Source organism: Hypanus sabinus, chromosome 9, assembly GCF_030144855.1.
Source record: "Hypanus sabinus isolate sHypSab1 chromosome 9, sHypSab1.hap1, whole genome shotgun sequence".
NCBI lineage: Eukaryota > Metazoa > Chordata > Chondrichthyes > Myliobatiformes > Dasyatidae > Hypanus > Hypanus sabinus.
Window position 1 is genome coordinate 20,639,641 of NC_082714.1, and position 15,333 is coordinate 20,654,973.

The window sequence follows — 15,333 nt, forward strand, 5'->3', positions numbered from 1 at the left end:
ATAACATTCCACCTCTTTCTCCCATATACAAGTTTAGCTGCTTCTTTGAAGTATCATAACCGTTCACTCCAATCAACCTCTTTGACAGTGCCTTCCATGGTCTCACCACACCTTGGTTACAATGTTTGTTTTCTAGATTCCCTATTAGGTTAGTTAATGTCTATTTGTGGTGAACTACATATACCTGTCTGGACACGCCCCCCGCTGACTGCTCCTGTGGCTCCTCCCACAGACCCCTGTATAAAGGCAGTTGGAGGCACTGCTCCCCCCTCAGTCTCCAGGATGTTGTGTGGTCGTTTCTTGCAGCTAATAAAAGCCTGTTGTTTGCCTCCTGTCTCCGAGAGTTATTGATGGTGCATCACTATTTTCTATTTCTGTTCTCCAATTATGCTCGTCCCTATAATTGGAAACAGTTTCTCAGCATCCGTTCTATCAAAATCTCTTATGTTACGTGATCTCTGCAACATCTGTCTTTAGGCTGCCTTGGCTCAACATAAAAGGGGCCCAATTTAGTGATATGGAAATACTTACACTTCTGGTAATAATCCTTGAAAATCCTCTCTATACCCTCTCTAGTACACTCCACCTTCTCTCCTTTTCCATTCTCCATTCAAGCTCCCCTCTTACCTCTTCTCTTCTCCTCACCTCCCTTTGGTTCCCCTCCTCCTTCTCTTTGTCCCTTGGTCCACTCTTTTCTCCTATCAGATTCCATCTTCTACAACCCCTTACCTTTTCCACCTATCAGCTTCTGATGAAGGTCTCAGCCCGTTGATGCTGTTTGGCCTGCTGAGTTCCTCTAGCATTTTGTGTGTCACCACCAATCACCTCCCAGCTTCTCACCATCCATCCTTCCCCCACTCTTCCACCTTCACTCTCACGTGCTTCACCTGTCCCCTTCCAGCTTGTACACCTTCCCCACCCACCTCCCCAACTTCTTATTCTGGCTTCTTCCCCGTCCTTTCCAGTCCTGATAAAGAGTCTCGGCCTGAAACATCGGCTCCTTGTTCCTCTCCACAGATGCTGCCTGACCTGCTGAGTTCCTCCAGTATTTTCTGTGCAATAATCTGGATTTCCAGTATTTGCAGAATGCATTGCATTCCCCATCTGCTAAATAATAGTGACCTTAACTGCATGCAATACCCCAAGTATGATCTAACCATAATTCAAAACTATTACTCTTTCAGCTTTATCCTTCTGGAACTAAACCCTGGGTTTTGGTTTGACTTTTTAAAATGAATATTTGATCATCTTGGCAATCAACGTATTTTAACTCTGAGACTACATTGTTCCTTTCTCCAACTGAACTAACACCTCCAAAAGAAAACCAACGGACCTCTCTATTCTGCGCAATATTACTGGAATTCACTGCACTGCCACTCTGTACAGGCCACCAACAGCTCTGTCCTCCCCCTCCCCCATGGTCGGTCAGCACTACCTTTGGGTTTAATTTCCATCCGCCCCACAGTCTCTTTGACGCCCTACCATCAGGCAGTATTCGAACAAGGACTGCTCGGCCGGGTAACAGCTGCTTCCCCCGAGCTGTGCGACTGCTGAACACCCAGTACGCATTGTTTATGACAGTGCCTGTAGCAGCAATGTTGTTGTATACTTAACTACAGAACCTGTTACATATGCATTTTATGTCAACTTGTACATTTGCGGAACACTTTATTAACATTATTGTGTTAATATTTTATGTGCTGCATGTGATACATCCACTGTGTTTTGCATCTAGGTTCTATAGAAACATAGAAAACCTACAGCACAATAAAGGCCCTTTGGCCCACAAAGTTGGCCGAACATGTCCCTACCTTAGAAATTACTTGGCTTACCCATAGCCCTCTATTTTTCTAAGCTCCGTGTACCTATCAAAAAGTCTCTTTAAAGACCCTATCGTATCCGCCTCCACCACGGTTGCCGGCAGCCCATTCCACCACTCTCTGAGTAAAAAACTTGCCCCTGACATCTCCTCTGTACCTACTCCCCAGCACCTTAAACCTGTGGCAACCATTTCAGCCCTGGGAAAAAACCTCTGACTATCCACATGATCAATGCCTCTCATCATCTTATACACCTCTATCAGGTCACCTCTCATCCTCCTGAGAAACATTGTTTTGTTTAGCTGAATACATGCGTACGGTTGAATGAGAATAAACTTGAACTTGAAATTTTAAAGTTATGTCTTTGATTCCAGAGTGTTAATGGCAAACGTTGTTGGGTTGGCATGTGGCCTAGTGGATAAGGCATCGGTCTAGTGACCTGAAGGTCACTGGTTCGAGCCTCAGCTGAGGCAGCGTGTTGGGTCCTTGAGCAAGGCACTTAACAACACATTGCTCTGCAATGACACCTGTGCCAAGCTGCTTGGGTCCTAGTGCCCTTCCCTTGGACAACATCGGTGGCGTGGAGAGGGGAAGGCTTGCAGCTTGGGCAACTGCCGGTCCCCCATACAACCCTGCCCAGGCCTGCGCCCTGGAAACCTTCCAAGGTGCAAGTCCATGGTCTCACGAGACTAACGGATGCCTAACGGCAAACAGCAGGGGTCTAAGCTCTGGTGGAATCCACTAGCCACTTTCTCCTACTGTGGAGAAGCTATCCTTTCCTCCCACTCGGTCCCAAAGCCAGCTGGAAATCCACTCAGCTACTTGTCACTTGAGTCCACACTCTCCAACATCTATTGTCTCAAAAAAACATTTAACACATTCCTACCGACTCGTTGCCTGTTAGCTCCTCAAATAGTTCAATAAATTTGAATAGAATTGAACTTCTGAGTTATAGGGAAAGATTGAATAGGTCGGGACTTTATTCTCCAGAGTGTAGGAGAATAAGGAGAGATTTGACAGAGGTATACAGAATTATGAGGGGTACAGGTGGGGTAAGTGCAAACAGGTTTTTCCACTGAGGTTGAGTGAGACTAGACCTAGAGGTCGTGGGCTCAGGGTGAAAGGTGAATTGTTTAAGGGGAACATGAGGAGGAGCCTCCTCACTCAGAGGATGCTGAGAGTGTGGAACGAGCTGCCAGCAGAGTGGTGATAAGGACTCAAATTCAACATTTAAGACAAATTTGGAGAGGGACACGGATGGGAGGGGGTGACTGGGTGCAGGTCAATTTGAACTAGGCAGAGCAGTAGTTTGGCATGGACTAGATGGGCTGAAATGCCTGGTACTGTTCTCTGGTTCTAAGACTCTAAATCGGACAGAACAGATTTTACTTTTTGAAATCCATGCTATCTTCATTATTATTTCCTATTTTTTTATCTATTCCCTCTTTATGTCAGGATTCTACATTTCCTTTACCACCACCATTAGAACATGAAATATTTGGTCAGCTTTCTTTAAAAAATAGCTACTATGTTAGCTATCTGCAAATTCTTTTTTCTTAAAATATTAAAAATGAGTATCACCTTTCCCAATTTTTCCATAGGTTATTTTAAAGAGTGAAGCATGAGAGAACATCATAAAGATTGTTTTGGCAGCGTGAATTGGCCACATGGAATGAAGGGGAGGTGAGAGGCAGGGGAGGATTAAGAAGCTGAAGAGAAAATACCTTTGGTTCATCAAATTATTGAAGAAAGAGAAGTTGAAGATAAAGTGCACTGTATGAATGTGGACTGAAGATTTTGCAAATCTTGTGCCTTTCAATCAAATGACTGAGATTTCTCTAATATTAGCTACAGACCATAATAAATCCAGAACAATAATACACTCATTGGCCACTTTATTAGGTACACTTGTAATGCAAATATCTAATACAATCAGCCATTCATCTGGCAGCAACTCAATGCATGCAGTCAGAGTCATGAGGCTCAGTTGTTGTTAAGACCAAACATCAGGATGGGGAAGAAATGTCACCTAAGTGACTTTGGCCTTGGAATGATTGTTGGCACTAGACGGGGTGGTTTGAGTATCTCAGAAACTGCTGATCTCCTGGGATTTTCATACAGGAAGTCTCTAGCGTTTACAGAGCATGGTGTGAAAAGCAAGAAATCATCCAGTGAGCAGCAGTTCTGTGGGCAAAAATGCCTTTGATTAATGAGAGAAGTCAAAGGAGAATGGCCAGAATGGTTCAGGCTGACAAGAAGGCATCACTAACTCAAATAGCCACACATTACAACAGTAGTGTGCAGAAGAACATCTCAGAACACACACAGTGTCGAACCCTGAACTGGATGGCTTACAGCAACACAAGACCATACTGGGCTCCACTAAAACTAGCCACTGATTGTAAATTTCTTATGCAAGTTAGATAATGAATCTTCTGCCTGTTATCAATGCATCACCACTACTATATTAAAAAATTCATTGCCCACTTTCAAATGCTAATTTCCACCCTCCATGCAAACATTGGAATCATGCAACAGCTGACACAGGATAAACTGGTAGCACAATCGGCTTCCTACAGCAATCAGCCGAATTTAAGCAGAGAAGTTTCCTAAATTCTGTTTGCACTGGACGAGCTGCTTCCTCACAGAGCTGGTGTTCGCTTCCTAGCCTTCCACAGCTAGAACGCTTGATCCAGGAATCCAATATCAATGATTTCCACTAACTACATATTAGTGGATGTATGAAATACATTCCTAAATGTTCAACTAAATGTCCTGACGAAGGGTCTTGGCCCAAAACATTGACAGTGCCTCTCCCTATAGATGCTGCCTGGCCTGCTGTGTTCCACCAGCATTTTGTGTCTGATACTTGAACTTCCAGCATCTGCAGATTTCCTCATGTTCGACGAAATGAATGCTTAAAAGCCCCAGCTCAGACCTAGTTCTTTGCCACCTATTTTTCACAACAGAATCATACTCTGCTCCAAGCCATTAACTCCTGCCAATTCAGAGCAGAAAGTACTTATGCGCTGATGAGTGTCTAATGAACAGAGGCAGGGAGGGAAAAGACTGGGCAACATGAAGAATACTGAATAAAATATACATACATTATTTGCACTAGGTGAGTAAAATCTTTCAAACTTTGAAAGATCATGAACTGCATCCAAGGAAGAGTTGTTAAGCTAGATTCAGTTTGCTTTGAGATTGCTTTTTGAAAACTACCACACCCATTACGGATTGATTAAAAACTGTCCATATTTCCTTTGCCTCAGACACGTGACTCTACAGAGACCGGTCTAAACCAGCTTAGCGAAGCTGATGTACTTCCACACGAAACAGGATACGTTCTCATCTCACGAACAAAAGTGCTAAAAGGGATCATTATAGCATTCTACAGAGAGATATTAACACAGGTACACCACAGTTCTGGGAACCTGGCACAAGTCCAATAGTGAAACGCACCGTGGCTCAGCTGGAGCCTGTTAAGCTTGTCAATTTGCTAGGGTGGGGAGAAGAAAGAGAGGAGAAGACTGCAGCTTCCATCGCATCCGACAGAAGGCAAGGAGGAAGACCCGAGAACCTGGGCAGTCTATCAACACATGAAACAAGTGCTGCCAATTCCCAACACGCTCACCCGAGCCCTCTAATCAGCAGTGGGCAGCCACACTCCTCATGCTGGCCTGTTTGACACCAGCTTCACAGTGTGCCACAATGAGTCAGCCCTCCCCAGGGAAGGTGAATCGGCCTGAGAGTGGTGAATCTGTGCGATTCATTGCCAATGGCCGCTGTGGAGGACAAGTCAATAAAATGGAGGCTGATAAGGTCTTAGGGAACAAGTGTATTCAAACATTTACGTCAGATTTTGAGATATTATAGAATGGAACTCCAAAACCAAGTGAAGGGTCCGTCTTGCACCCGGCAGTGTAGGAAGACATGGAAAGTGCCGCACAATCCCATCTGCCTCGCTCTGCTCTCCATTGAATCTCAGACCTGATGGATGCCAGAGCATAGAATCCATGCCATTGTACAGGGCTTCCACTATCACCGTTACGATAGCTTCCCTCAAGTGAAGCCTCAATGAAGTTTCAAAGTGGTGACCTTATTAAAAGATGGGATTCTCAAGTGGTTTGACAGATGCTGAAAGATTGGTTGCTTTCAAAAGGGAAAACTGACCTTAATGTAAGGGTTCCCAACCTCGTTTACGCCAAGGACCTGTAGAACCCAGGTTGGGAACCCTTGCCTTAATGGAATGGCTTATCCACTCTTAGCAGAAGAGAAACTCCTTCCCTGAAGATGGTGGATGTTTGGAATTCTCTGCCCAACATCACTGAAAATATCCCAGGTCAAATAAAATAAGACTTTTGGACAATCAGGTGCCAATGCTTATGGAGATCAGGCAGGAAACTGGAACTGAGGCTAAGGGAAGATCAACCAGCCTTGTCAAAGTGGAACACATATTTGGGACCTACATGCTCTAAATCTGCCTCGACATCTTAGACTGGATGAACAGATGCTGCACTGGAGTAGATGAGATTGAAGCAAGTTAGTAAGGGAGTGCAAGAGAAGGCTTAACCTTTGCAACAGGTAACTGGCATTGCATCAGGCACTAGGACAGAGACCCTCAATCAATGAATCTCCATTGTACTTGTAGCAGGAGATAATCAAAGGTTTAACCGTGACTCAGATACTCCCAGGGAATTCTGGTTATTCCTTAGGAAAGACTAAAGTCTCCAACACCCAATCCCCCCATAATGTCACACATAAGGCAAAGATCCCAGAAAGGCCAGCGGTGGTCCTCAATGAACCAGGTATAGCAATCAAAATGCTGGAGGAGCACAGCAGGTCAGGAGGCATCTATGGAAAGGAATAAACTGTTGGAGTTTCAGAATGAGACCCTTCATCAAGACTGGAAAGGAAGGGTAGGAAACTTTGACTGTTTATTCCCCTCCAATAGGCGCTTCCTGACCTGCTAAGTTCCTCCAGTATTTTGCGTGTATTAGTCTAGATTCCAGCATCTACAAAACCTCTTGCGTTTGAGGTATACCAACTCACGCCTACTATGAAACAGAAGGAAAAATCCAAGGACAGATCACCTTATGAGGAGGTCTGTGATCAGAGAATGCCCGCCCTTTCAAAAGAAACCAGGGGCTGGGGTGGGGGAAGAATGGGAGATGCGGCAGGGGAAGGTGTTCGATGACAACATGGACAATGGTGATACAGTACACGGATAGGACCCACGCAGGGGCCTGCCATTGCCGCCCTTCCCTACGCCAATTATGTCAGGAGAGCCAAGACAGAAGTTCCGAACTTGACGTGTGTCAGCTGCGGTCCCACAAATTTATCTAAAATCGAGATTATACAACAGGAGACAGGTGAAACAGAGAACGGCTACTTTGAAACCTGACCGTAAAGACACAGTACACTGCAGATGCTGGGGTCAAAGCAACACGTAAAACACGCTGCACGAACTAAGCAGGTCGGGTAGCATCTGTGGAAACGAGCGATCAACGTTTCGGGCCGAGACCCTTCGTCAGGAACTGTGTTGCTTGGAACCTGGCCAGCAGTTTTTAGACTTGTTAAATCGAATGATTGGTTTCTCTGATGAAATTTATAGAATATACAATAGTTTGCTAAACCCCGTGATAAAACCACCGCCTACTTTGAAGTGGCCATATATTGTTCTGCACCCACGGGCAATACTTCTCGCTGAAGACATTTGTGGTCCTCATAGGCCAAAGAGTTTAATCTAATAAATTATGGAGTGTTTACTCTTGCCTGGTGTCTCCTCCCACAACCGACTGACAAGTCCGTGATTGCCGTGTTAATGCCACGGTGCGGGAGGAACACCGGGGATACTCCCGCGCGGGAGATAACTCTCGGACATCTTCGAGGAAGACTGCAAGAAATGGCTCATAAATGTCCGACCGAAATGTAATATCGAGTCTCCGGAGGCGAGAAAGCAACAACGCGGTCTTCGCCTCGTGTTTGAGGTGGGTCTGTTCCAGTGAGAACACTTTAATTCAACAGTGCCGTGCTGGCAGCCCGCATTGGCTTGCAGCACGATGCCAATCCCCATTGTAATGCAAACTTTGGGAGCGCCTTTTATTCTGTTTTAAATGTCAACAGCAACTGTTATCATAGAAGCCACTATTTTTTTATAGAAGCAAAGTAAATCTACGGTTCGGCAGTAACCACACCCTTTTAGAGAGAAAAAAGTATCAGTTGCTTGAAAGGGAACTCCCTACTGATAGCATTCTCAGTCCTATTTAAAAAAACACCGTTTTCAATAAACTGGACAAGCGACCCTGTCAGAATTCACCTTTAAGGCGGGTTACTTGTAAAGAAATTGTAAAGGCAAGTAGTAAAGTGGAAAAGTGCCTTTGGGAGCGGTGATCTGGCGTGGTTCTGGGACAATCTCCTCCAGGGGCCGCTACACCTTCTGATTTCAGTATATCCACAACTCCCCTTCCAAAGGGATTGCTAATATTTGCAGACATTTTCTAAAACAAACTTATTTCTTAAAGAAAATCTCCAAACTGTACGTGCACAACCCAACTTCTCAAAAAATTCTTGTTGTGTCCGCAAGCAACTGTAAGACTACAGGTGAGAGAAATGCTGAAGCAAACACTAAAACGAGTTTTGGTCAAAAAGTCTGTTCTGAAGTACAAATCCTACATATTAAATATAAAAATCGTAGATCACAAACAATTCCTGACTGAGACCACTACTCCACTCCGATCCTAACAAAACGTGCTCAGGAGGGGGAAAATCAATCCTTTTTAAGTATTCACTCAGAGAAAAAAAATCTTTTTTAACATCAGTATTCCTAAATACTATCTGAACTTGCAAAGTTTCAAGTTACTTACGTAAGATGTAGCGAACGGAGCGAGAGACTCTGAACGAGGAGCTATTGGTGTGAATAGGTTGTACCGCGGCGCGCTCTGAGAGCCCGGCTTCCAAGGCGTCTCCTTGTATGTCAGTTTAGAGGGCGGGGTGAGTCGATTTCAATTGTAAATTTCGGGTTTCCCAACCGGCCCTGTCACACCCAACTACCATCGTTCTGCTCGTTCTCCAACCTGACAGATAAAAATCCGTGTAAGAAAAAGTGACAAGGAGACCAATAATATTTCTACCGCACCCACCCCCCCCCCCAACAGTTTCCATTTAAATCGGCAAAGGCCGCCAAGCCACTCCAGAGGAGCCATATCAAACTAAAAGATTTACTCTAAGCCACATAAAGGTTGTTAAGGGAGGTGGCGGGGAGAGGGGGAGTTATGGAGATGGCTGGTGACAGCGGTGGTGGAGGGGCAGCTGGAATGGTTTCTACCAAATTACCTGCATATCAAGGTGTGGAAATGTCAGCTGTTTAATGCGCCCTCAAAACGAGTTACATTACTCTATATATAAGATTTTAGGGAGTGTGGCTTAGAGAAAGTGATAGATTCAGGGGGCCACTGCCAGACCGAGGGTCCTGGCTGCGGACAAGTGGTGAGTGGTGATAAGTGGTGAGGTGGTTAATTTCTAGGATGATGTCTGCATAGGAAAAGGGAATCTGGAACTTCTGCCCTAAGAGGAAAGAAGGAGGCATAAAGGGTCTGGGGTGGAGAAAATGAGAAGCTGTTATTGGCAGAAATCTAGATATCCAGGGAGCTAGATTTACATGACTTAGTAAATGAGTCAGATTAAATAAAATGCCATGATACATGTAAATAATACTATCATTATCATTCGCTACTATTTTTAATGAAATTATGACGTTGTGAACACAGCCCAGTCCATCACAGGCAAAGCCCGGCCCCCATTAAGCGCATCTGCAAGGAGCACAGCCAAAGAAAGCAGCATCCATCATCATGGACCCCCACCATCCAGACCATCCACTCTTCTCGCTACTGCCATCGGGACAGAGGTACAAGAACCTTAAGTCCCATACCACGAGGTTCTGGAACAGTAATTACCCCTCAACCATCAGGCTCCTGAACCGGTGTGGATAACTTCACTCACCTCAACTCTGAACTGATTCCACAACCTAAGGACTCACTTTCAGGGACTCCACAACTCACGTTCTCAGTATTATTTATATAATCATTTATTATTTGCACAATTTGTCTTCTTTTGCACATTGGCAGTTTTTCCGTCTGTCTATATAGTTTTTCATTGATTCAAAATTACATTTCTCTGTTCCACTGAATGCCTGCAAGAAAATGACATATGCATACTTTGATAATAAATTTACTTTAAACTTTGAACTTTAAATTCAGTTGAATTGTTTTCAATAGATCCTGGTTCAGAAGCAAAGTCCAACAGCAACCACAGCCCCACTGCATGTTGAACACCAATGACCATTTCTACCCCTTATATTTAACCATGTTTATTCCAAGATACTGAGGATGTTATAACAGTTCCAGTTTCCCATTAGTTCTTGTGGAGATGTCCACTCTTGCAGGAAGCTTGGAGACGCAAGAAACTCCAGATGCTGGACTCGTTCCTCCCAGACATGCTGGCTGACCTGTTGAGTTCCTCTAGCAGACTGTTTGTCCCAGCAGAAAGCTGAGGTGAGGTGCAGCTCTGTGGCAAGAACGTTTGAGAGCAATGTTGGAGCCCTGCTTGACACCTGTTGTCTGCCCTGAGAATGCTTCTGTTATGCACCCACTGGTTAGTATCAGAGCTTGCATTTTATCATGGAGCAAGTGTAAGATGGAGACTAATTTTAGTGGGCAGTCAAATTTGGGAAATTTGCATTCCTTCCTGTTTGCTGGAGCTAAAGAGATTGATGAGGTTGTAAATGGTTTCCCCAAAGCTACTACTGCTTCTTTACTAGGTGTAGTAACACTTTGAGGGTCATGTCCATTGTACTATTGTATGGGTAGAAGATGCACCATGGGCACATGTCCCCACCATGGAGGACAGCTTCCAAAGACAGTGCCTCAAGAAGATATCATCCATCATTAAGGGTTCTCATTACCTCATTACTACCATCAGGGAGGAGGTACGGGAGCCTGAAGACACTCACTTTTTTTTAGGAAGAGCTTCATCCTCTTTGTCATCAGTTTCCGAATGGTCTGTGAACCCATGAACATAGAACAAAATCATTACAGTTGAGTGCAGGCTCTTCAACCTTATTCTGAGGTCAATCTAACTCTTATGAAAAGCCCTCCATTTTTCTATCATCCATGTGCCTACCTTAAATGCCTATCTTAAATGACCCTAATGTATCTGCCTCTGTCATTACCCATTGCAGTGCATTCCACACACCCACCACCCTCTGTATATATATAAAAAAATCTTAGCTCTGACATCCCCCCAATACTTTCCTCCAATCACCTTCTAATTATGCCCCCCTGGTATTAGGCGTTTCTTCCTGGGAAAAAGTCTCTGGCCATCCACTAAATCTACTGTATAACTCATCATCTTGTACGTCACTACGAAGACCTGGATATTCCTCTTTTGGTCTATGTATGTATGCATTTCTTTATTTAATGTAACTTAGTGTAACTTGTTATACCTGCACTGTACTGCTGCCTCAAAACAACAAATTTCACAACTTATGTCAGTGACAATAAACCTGTTTCTGATTCTGATCCTGAATCTATAAGGTGATTCAGGGAGATATTCTGGGATATTACTGCTGTAATGCATAGCGATGCTGCAGTGCTATAAAAGGATTATTGATCAGAAAGGTTAAGATACTTTTCCACAAGAGTGGGACGGAATATCCAACCTCCTCTCCACTGGCTCCTTAGAGAAGTCACAAGGTTGAATCTCGACGACCCTGTCAAATTCTCACAAGTCTCTGGAGATCTGGCATAGCCCATGCTGCACAGGTCTCATTGCCATGTGTGCAGAAGGCCACATTGCTATCTTGTGTGTGCACTGATGATGCTAGCCATGCAAAGAACCTGTTTTTCAACTCATCACAGCCAACACCTGAATAAGTGAGAGTGAGGCTTTGTATAGCAGGAACATTGAGGTGAATTGCCTTGTTCCACATTAAGCACGGTGGTTAATAACCAGCAAAATAAGAGGAATTTCAAGAACGAGAGAAACATAGAAAGCAGGGGCAAGAGTAAAACACTTTGGCTCTGCTTCCCCATTTCAGCATTTCATGGCCAATTATCCACTTCGGTACCTGATTCCCACCTTCTCCTATATCTCTTGGATTCCTTTGAAATTAAGAAATACAGCTACCTCTTTCTGGATATATTTAATAACTTAGTGCCCACTGCCTTCTCTGGCAGAGAATTCCACAGGTTAACCACCCATTGAGTGAAGACATTTCTCTTCATCTCATTTCTAAATGATATAAACCTCATTCCAATTATGTGACCTCTAGTTTTGGACTCCCCAACCTCAAAGGTTTCCTCCTAGTCTGCCTGAAATTGCATGAATTTTATTTGTAACAGAGAAGTCCCCTCTCATTTCTTCAGATTTCAGTGACCTAGTTGCCTCATAATGCAAGTTCCTGCCATTCAGGAATCAGTCTAGTAAAGCATTGTTGCATTCCCTCAATGGAAAGAACATCCTTTCTCAGACAAGGAGAACAGTACTGCACGTGGTACTTCTGATAGGGTCCCACCGGGATCCAATTTCAGCTCGACAAGATGGCGCTGGACGGAATGTGGCAACTCTTTGTAAGGTGCTCTCTGTAGCTCTATTACTTCCATTATAACTGTTCTACTCTTTTAAATCTAAATTCTATGACTTTAAGAATTACTAATAATGTTCTTTAAAATCTACTTACAAGTCTGGCAATGTTCCAACCTCCTGGTGACATTTTTGTCTGCTTGCACTACACTTGCTCTTAAACAGTAAGACTTTTTCCTGCATTCTGCTATTGTTTTCCCCTTGTACTATCTCAATGTACTGATATGGTGAAAGAATCTGTAGGGATGACATGAAAAACAATGTACCTCAGGACATGGGACAATGATAAACCAGTTACCAATTACAGTGCAACATCTGTTCTCTTGCAGACAAACTGCTTACAATGATTCCAGCATACGATTTGATTCCCTTTTTAATGCAACAGAACACCTACTTGCAATGACTCACGTAAAAGGATACCTGGGTCTTGCTGCAGCTTTCCTTCTAGGAAAAGCCTATACAGATTGGATGTGGAGAGGATGTTTCCTATATTGGGAGATGGTAGGCCAAAGAGTAGCGTATCAGAATAAACAGACGTCCCTTTATAACAGAGCTGAGCAGGAATTTCTTTAGCTGGAGGCTGATCAATCTGTGGAATTCATTGCTACACACTGCTGTGGAAGCCAAGTTATAGGGTAAGTTTAAAGTGGAGGTTGGCAGGTTCTTAATTAGTAAGGATATCAAAGAGAGGAGAATGTGCTTAAGAGGGGAAATAAATCAGCCTGATCAAATGATTGGTGGAACAGACACAGTGGGCCAAATGGCCTTACTCTGCTCCTATGCCTTATGCTCTTCTGATCTTTCCAATTTCTCGCTATTCACCAACTTTGGCAGGATGCTCTCTCATGGCTTCAAAAAGACTAGGTAAGCAATATGGTGGTTTCAACAATAAGTGAATGCTCCAAGCTTTTGTTAAACTCCACTGTGGACGATCCCAGTTCTGGCTGCAAAAGGAGGAGGGTTGGGCATGGGGCCAGGAACCTCATCCTGTAAATACCAAGAGCTACAGAAATACCAACAGAAGCTCCAAATACACAGTCCTGGGACTGGAAGGATCTTTGCCTAGAGGACGTACTAAGTCATGTGGTGAAAGCCACAAGTCCATGGAGGTCACAGAGCTGATCATTCTTCTATCATCCAGGAAGTGGCCCAGGACAGAGAACTCTAGTGAGCTGCTGTTGGGGTGCCCCAGCAGGGGTGATGGGCTTAAGTAAGCTTAGCTTTTGTTTAACCTCTTTACATTCCTTAGTACTGCTGTTACATAATTCAAAGTAACTTAAGTTATTCAAGAACATTAAATACATTCTCTTCATCAAATTCCAAACAATTGATGACATCCTGATGGCATGGACATTGATCTCTCTAATATCTGGTAATGTCTCCCCCTTCCTTCCTTCCTTACTCCCTCCCCTCACGGTTACTTCTAATTCTAGCTTCTACCCTCTTCCTTTCTGGTCCTGATGAAGGATATCAACTCAACTTGTTATTCCCCTCCATAGATGCTGCCTGAGTTCTTCCTGCATTTTGAGTGTGCTGTGGACTTCCAGCATCTGCAGGACCTCTTCTGGCCAAGCTATTTTCTGATACCAGGTGAAATGCAATCAGATAATACAATAAGGCTCCAATGCGCAGGATCGAGAGAAACTGCAGAGGATGTGGACTCAATCAGCAGCATCACAAGACTCCCCACTATCAAGGGCATCTTCAAAAGCTTCATGGAGGCAACATCTGTCCTGAAGGATCCTCACCACCCAGAACATCAGAGAGGAGGCACAGGAGTGTGAGGAACTACACTCAATGTTTTAGGAAGAGCTTCTTCCCCTCCGCCGTCAGATGTCCGAATGGTCCATGAACCCAGGAACACTACCTCACTATTCCTCTTTTGCACTGTTAATTTATTTTTCGTTATATCCTATAGTAATGTTCTATGTCTTTCATTGTATTGCTGCCACAAAACAACAAATTTCACAACCTATATCGGTGGTAAAAAAATATGATTCTGTTTCCAAACAACTGTTCTGACCAAAAGCAGAGAAGTATGTAATGTGACAACCTGATTCTCTATTATTTCAGACTTAGTTTTTTCCCCAGCTCTCAAACCTTTCATTAAAATGCTATATTGAATTTTGAAGAATGCTTCAGAATTAAGATTACTCCCTGAATTCCCTTTTAATAATATTCCTCATGCTTTTCATTCCATTTTCATTCTTCTGGGTTGTTTTGCCTTTTCTTCTGCAGTCTGATCATGACAGGATATGATCTCTTTGCTATAGAATCATGCAATATTTTGGAGGATATTTCATTGAATCTGTTGTAGACATGCCTAGTCTTTGCTATGACAACCAAAACCAATCCCCAAATCTTTACATCCTCTGTCCCTAGTAACTATCCTGTTTTCCATTAAAACATAACGGGATCTCAGCCTCAATATCCCCCTCTCCTCTGTGCTAATTCATAATCTCTGGATGAAGGTATTTTCCTTAATATTTCTCAGTGCCTGCTTTAAATTAACAGATTTGCTTGATGGGCCTGGTCTTTTCCTTCTTACCGTAACAAAAACGTTCATGTAACATGTGTTGCGCTTTTGACCCACATGCCTGAAGTGAGTGAGGAGCGATAACTCACTCACTCCCCAACATAGGCATTTCAACTAGGATTCAGTAGATATGAATTTGCACTTCATGGCCACTTTATCAGATGCACCTGTACACCTGCTTGAGCATGGCAGCAACTCAATAAAAGCATGCAGACATGGTCAGGAGGTTCAGTTGTTGTTCAGACCAAACAACAGAATGGGGAAGAAATGTAATCTAAGTGACTTTGTGTCTGTGGAATGATTGTTGGTGCCAGACAGGGTGGTTTGAGTATCTCA

The 15,333-nt window shown here is 43.7% G+C and overlaps 1 protein-coding gene across 1 annotated transcript in view; it reads right to left on the minus strand.

Moving 5' to 3' along the window:
* Positions 1-8,910, minus strand: part of emp2 (epithelial membrane protein 2) — a 59,960-nt gene extending 51,050 nt beyond the window's left edge. Inside the window, exon 1 of the mRNA XM_059979183.1 lies at positions 8,687-8,910. The gene's annotated coding sequence lies outside the window, so the exon portion shown is untranslated. The remainder of the gene's footprint in view (positions 1-8,686) is intronic.
* Positions 8,911-15,333: the final 6,423 nt, after the last annotated feature.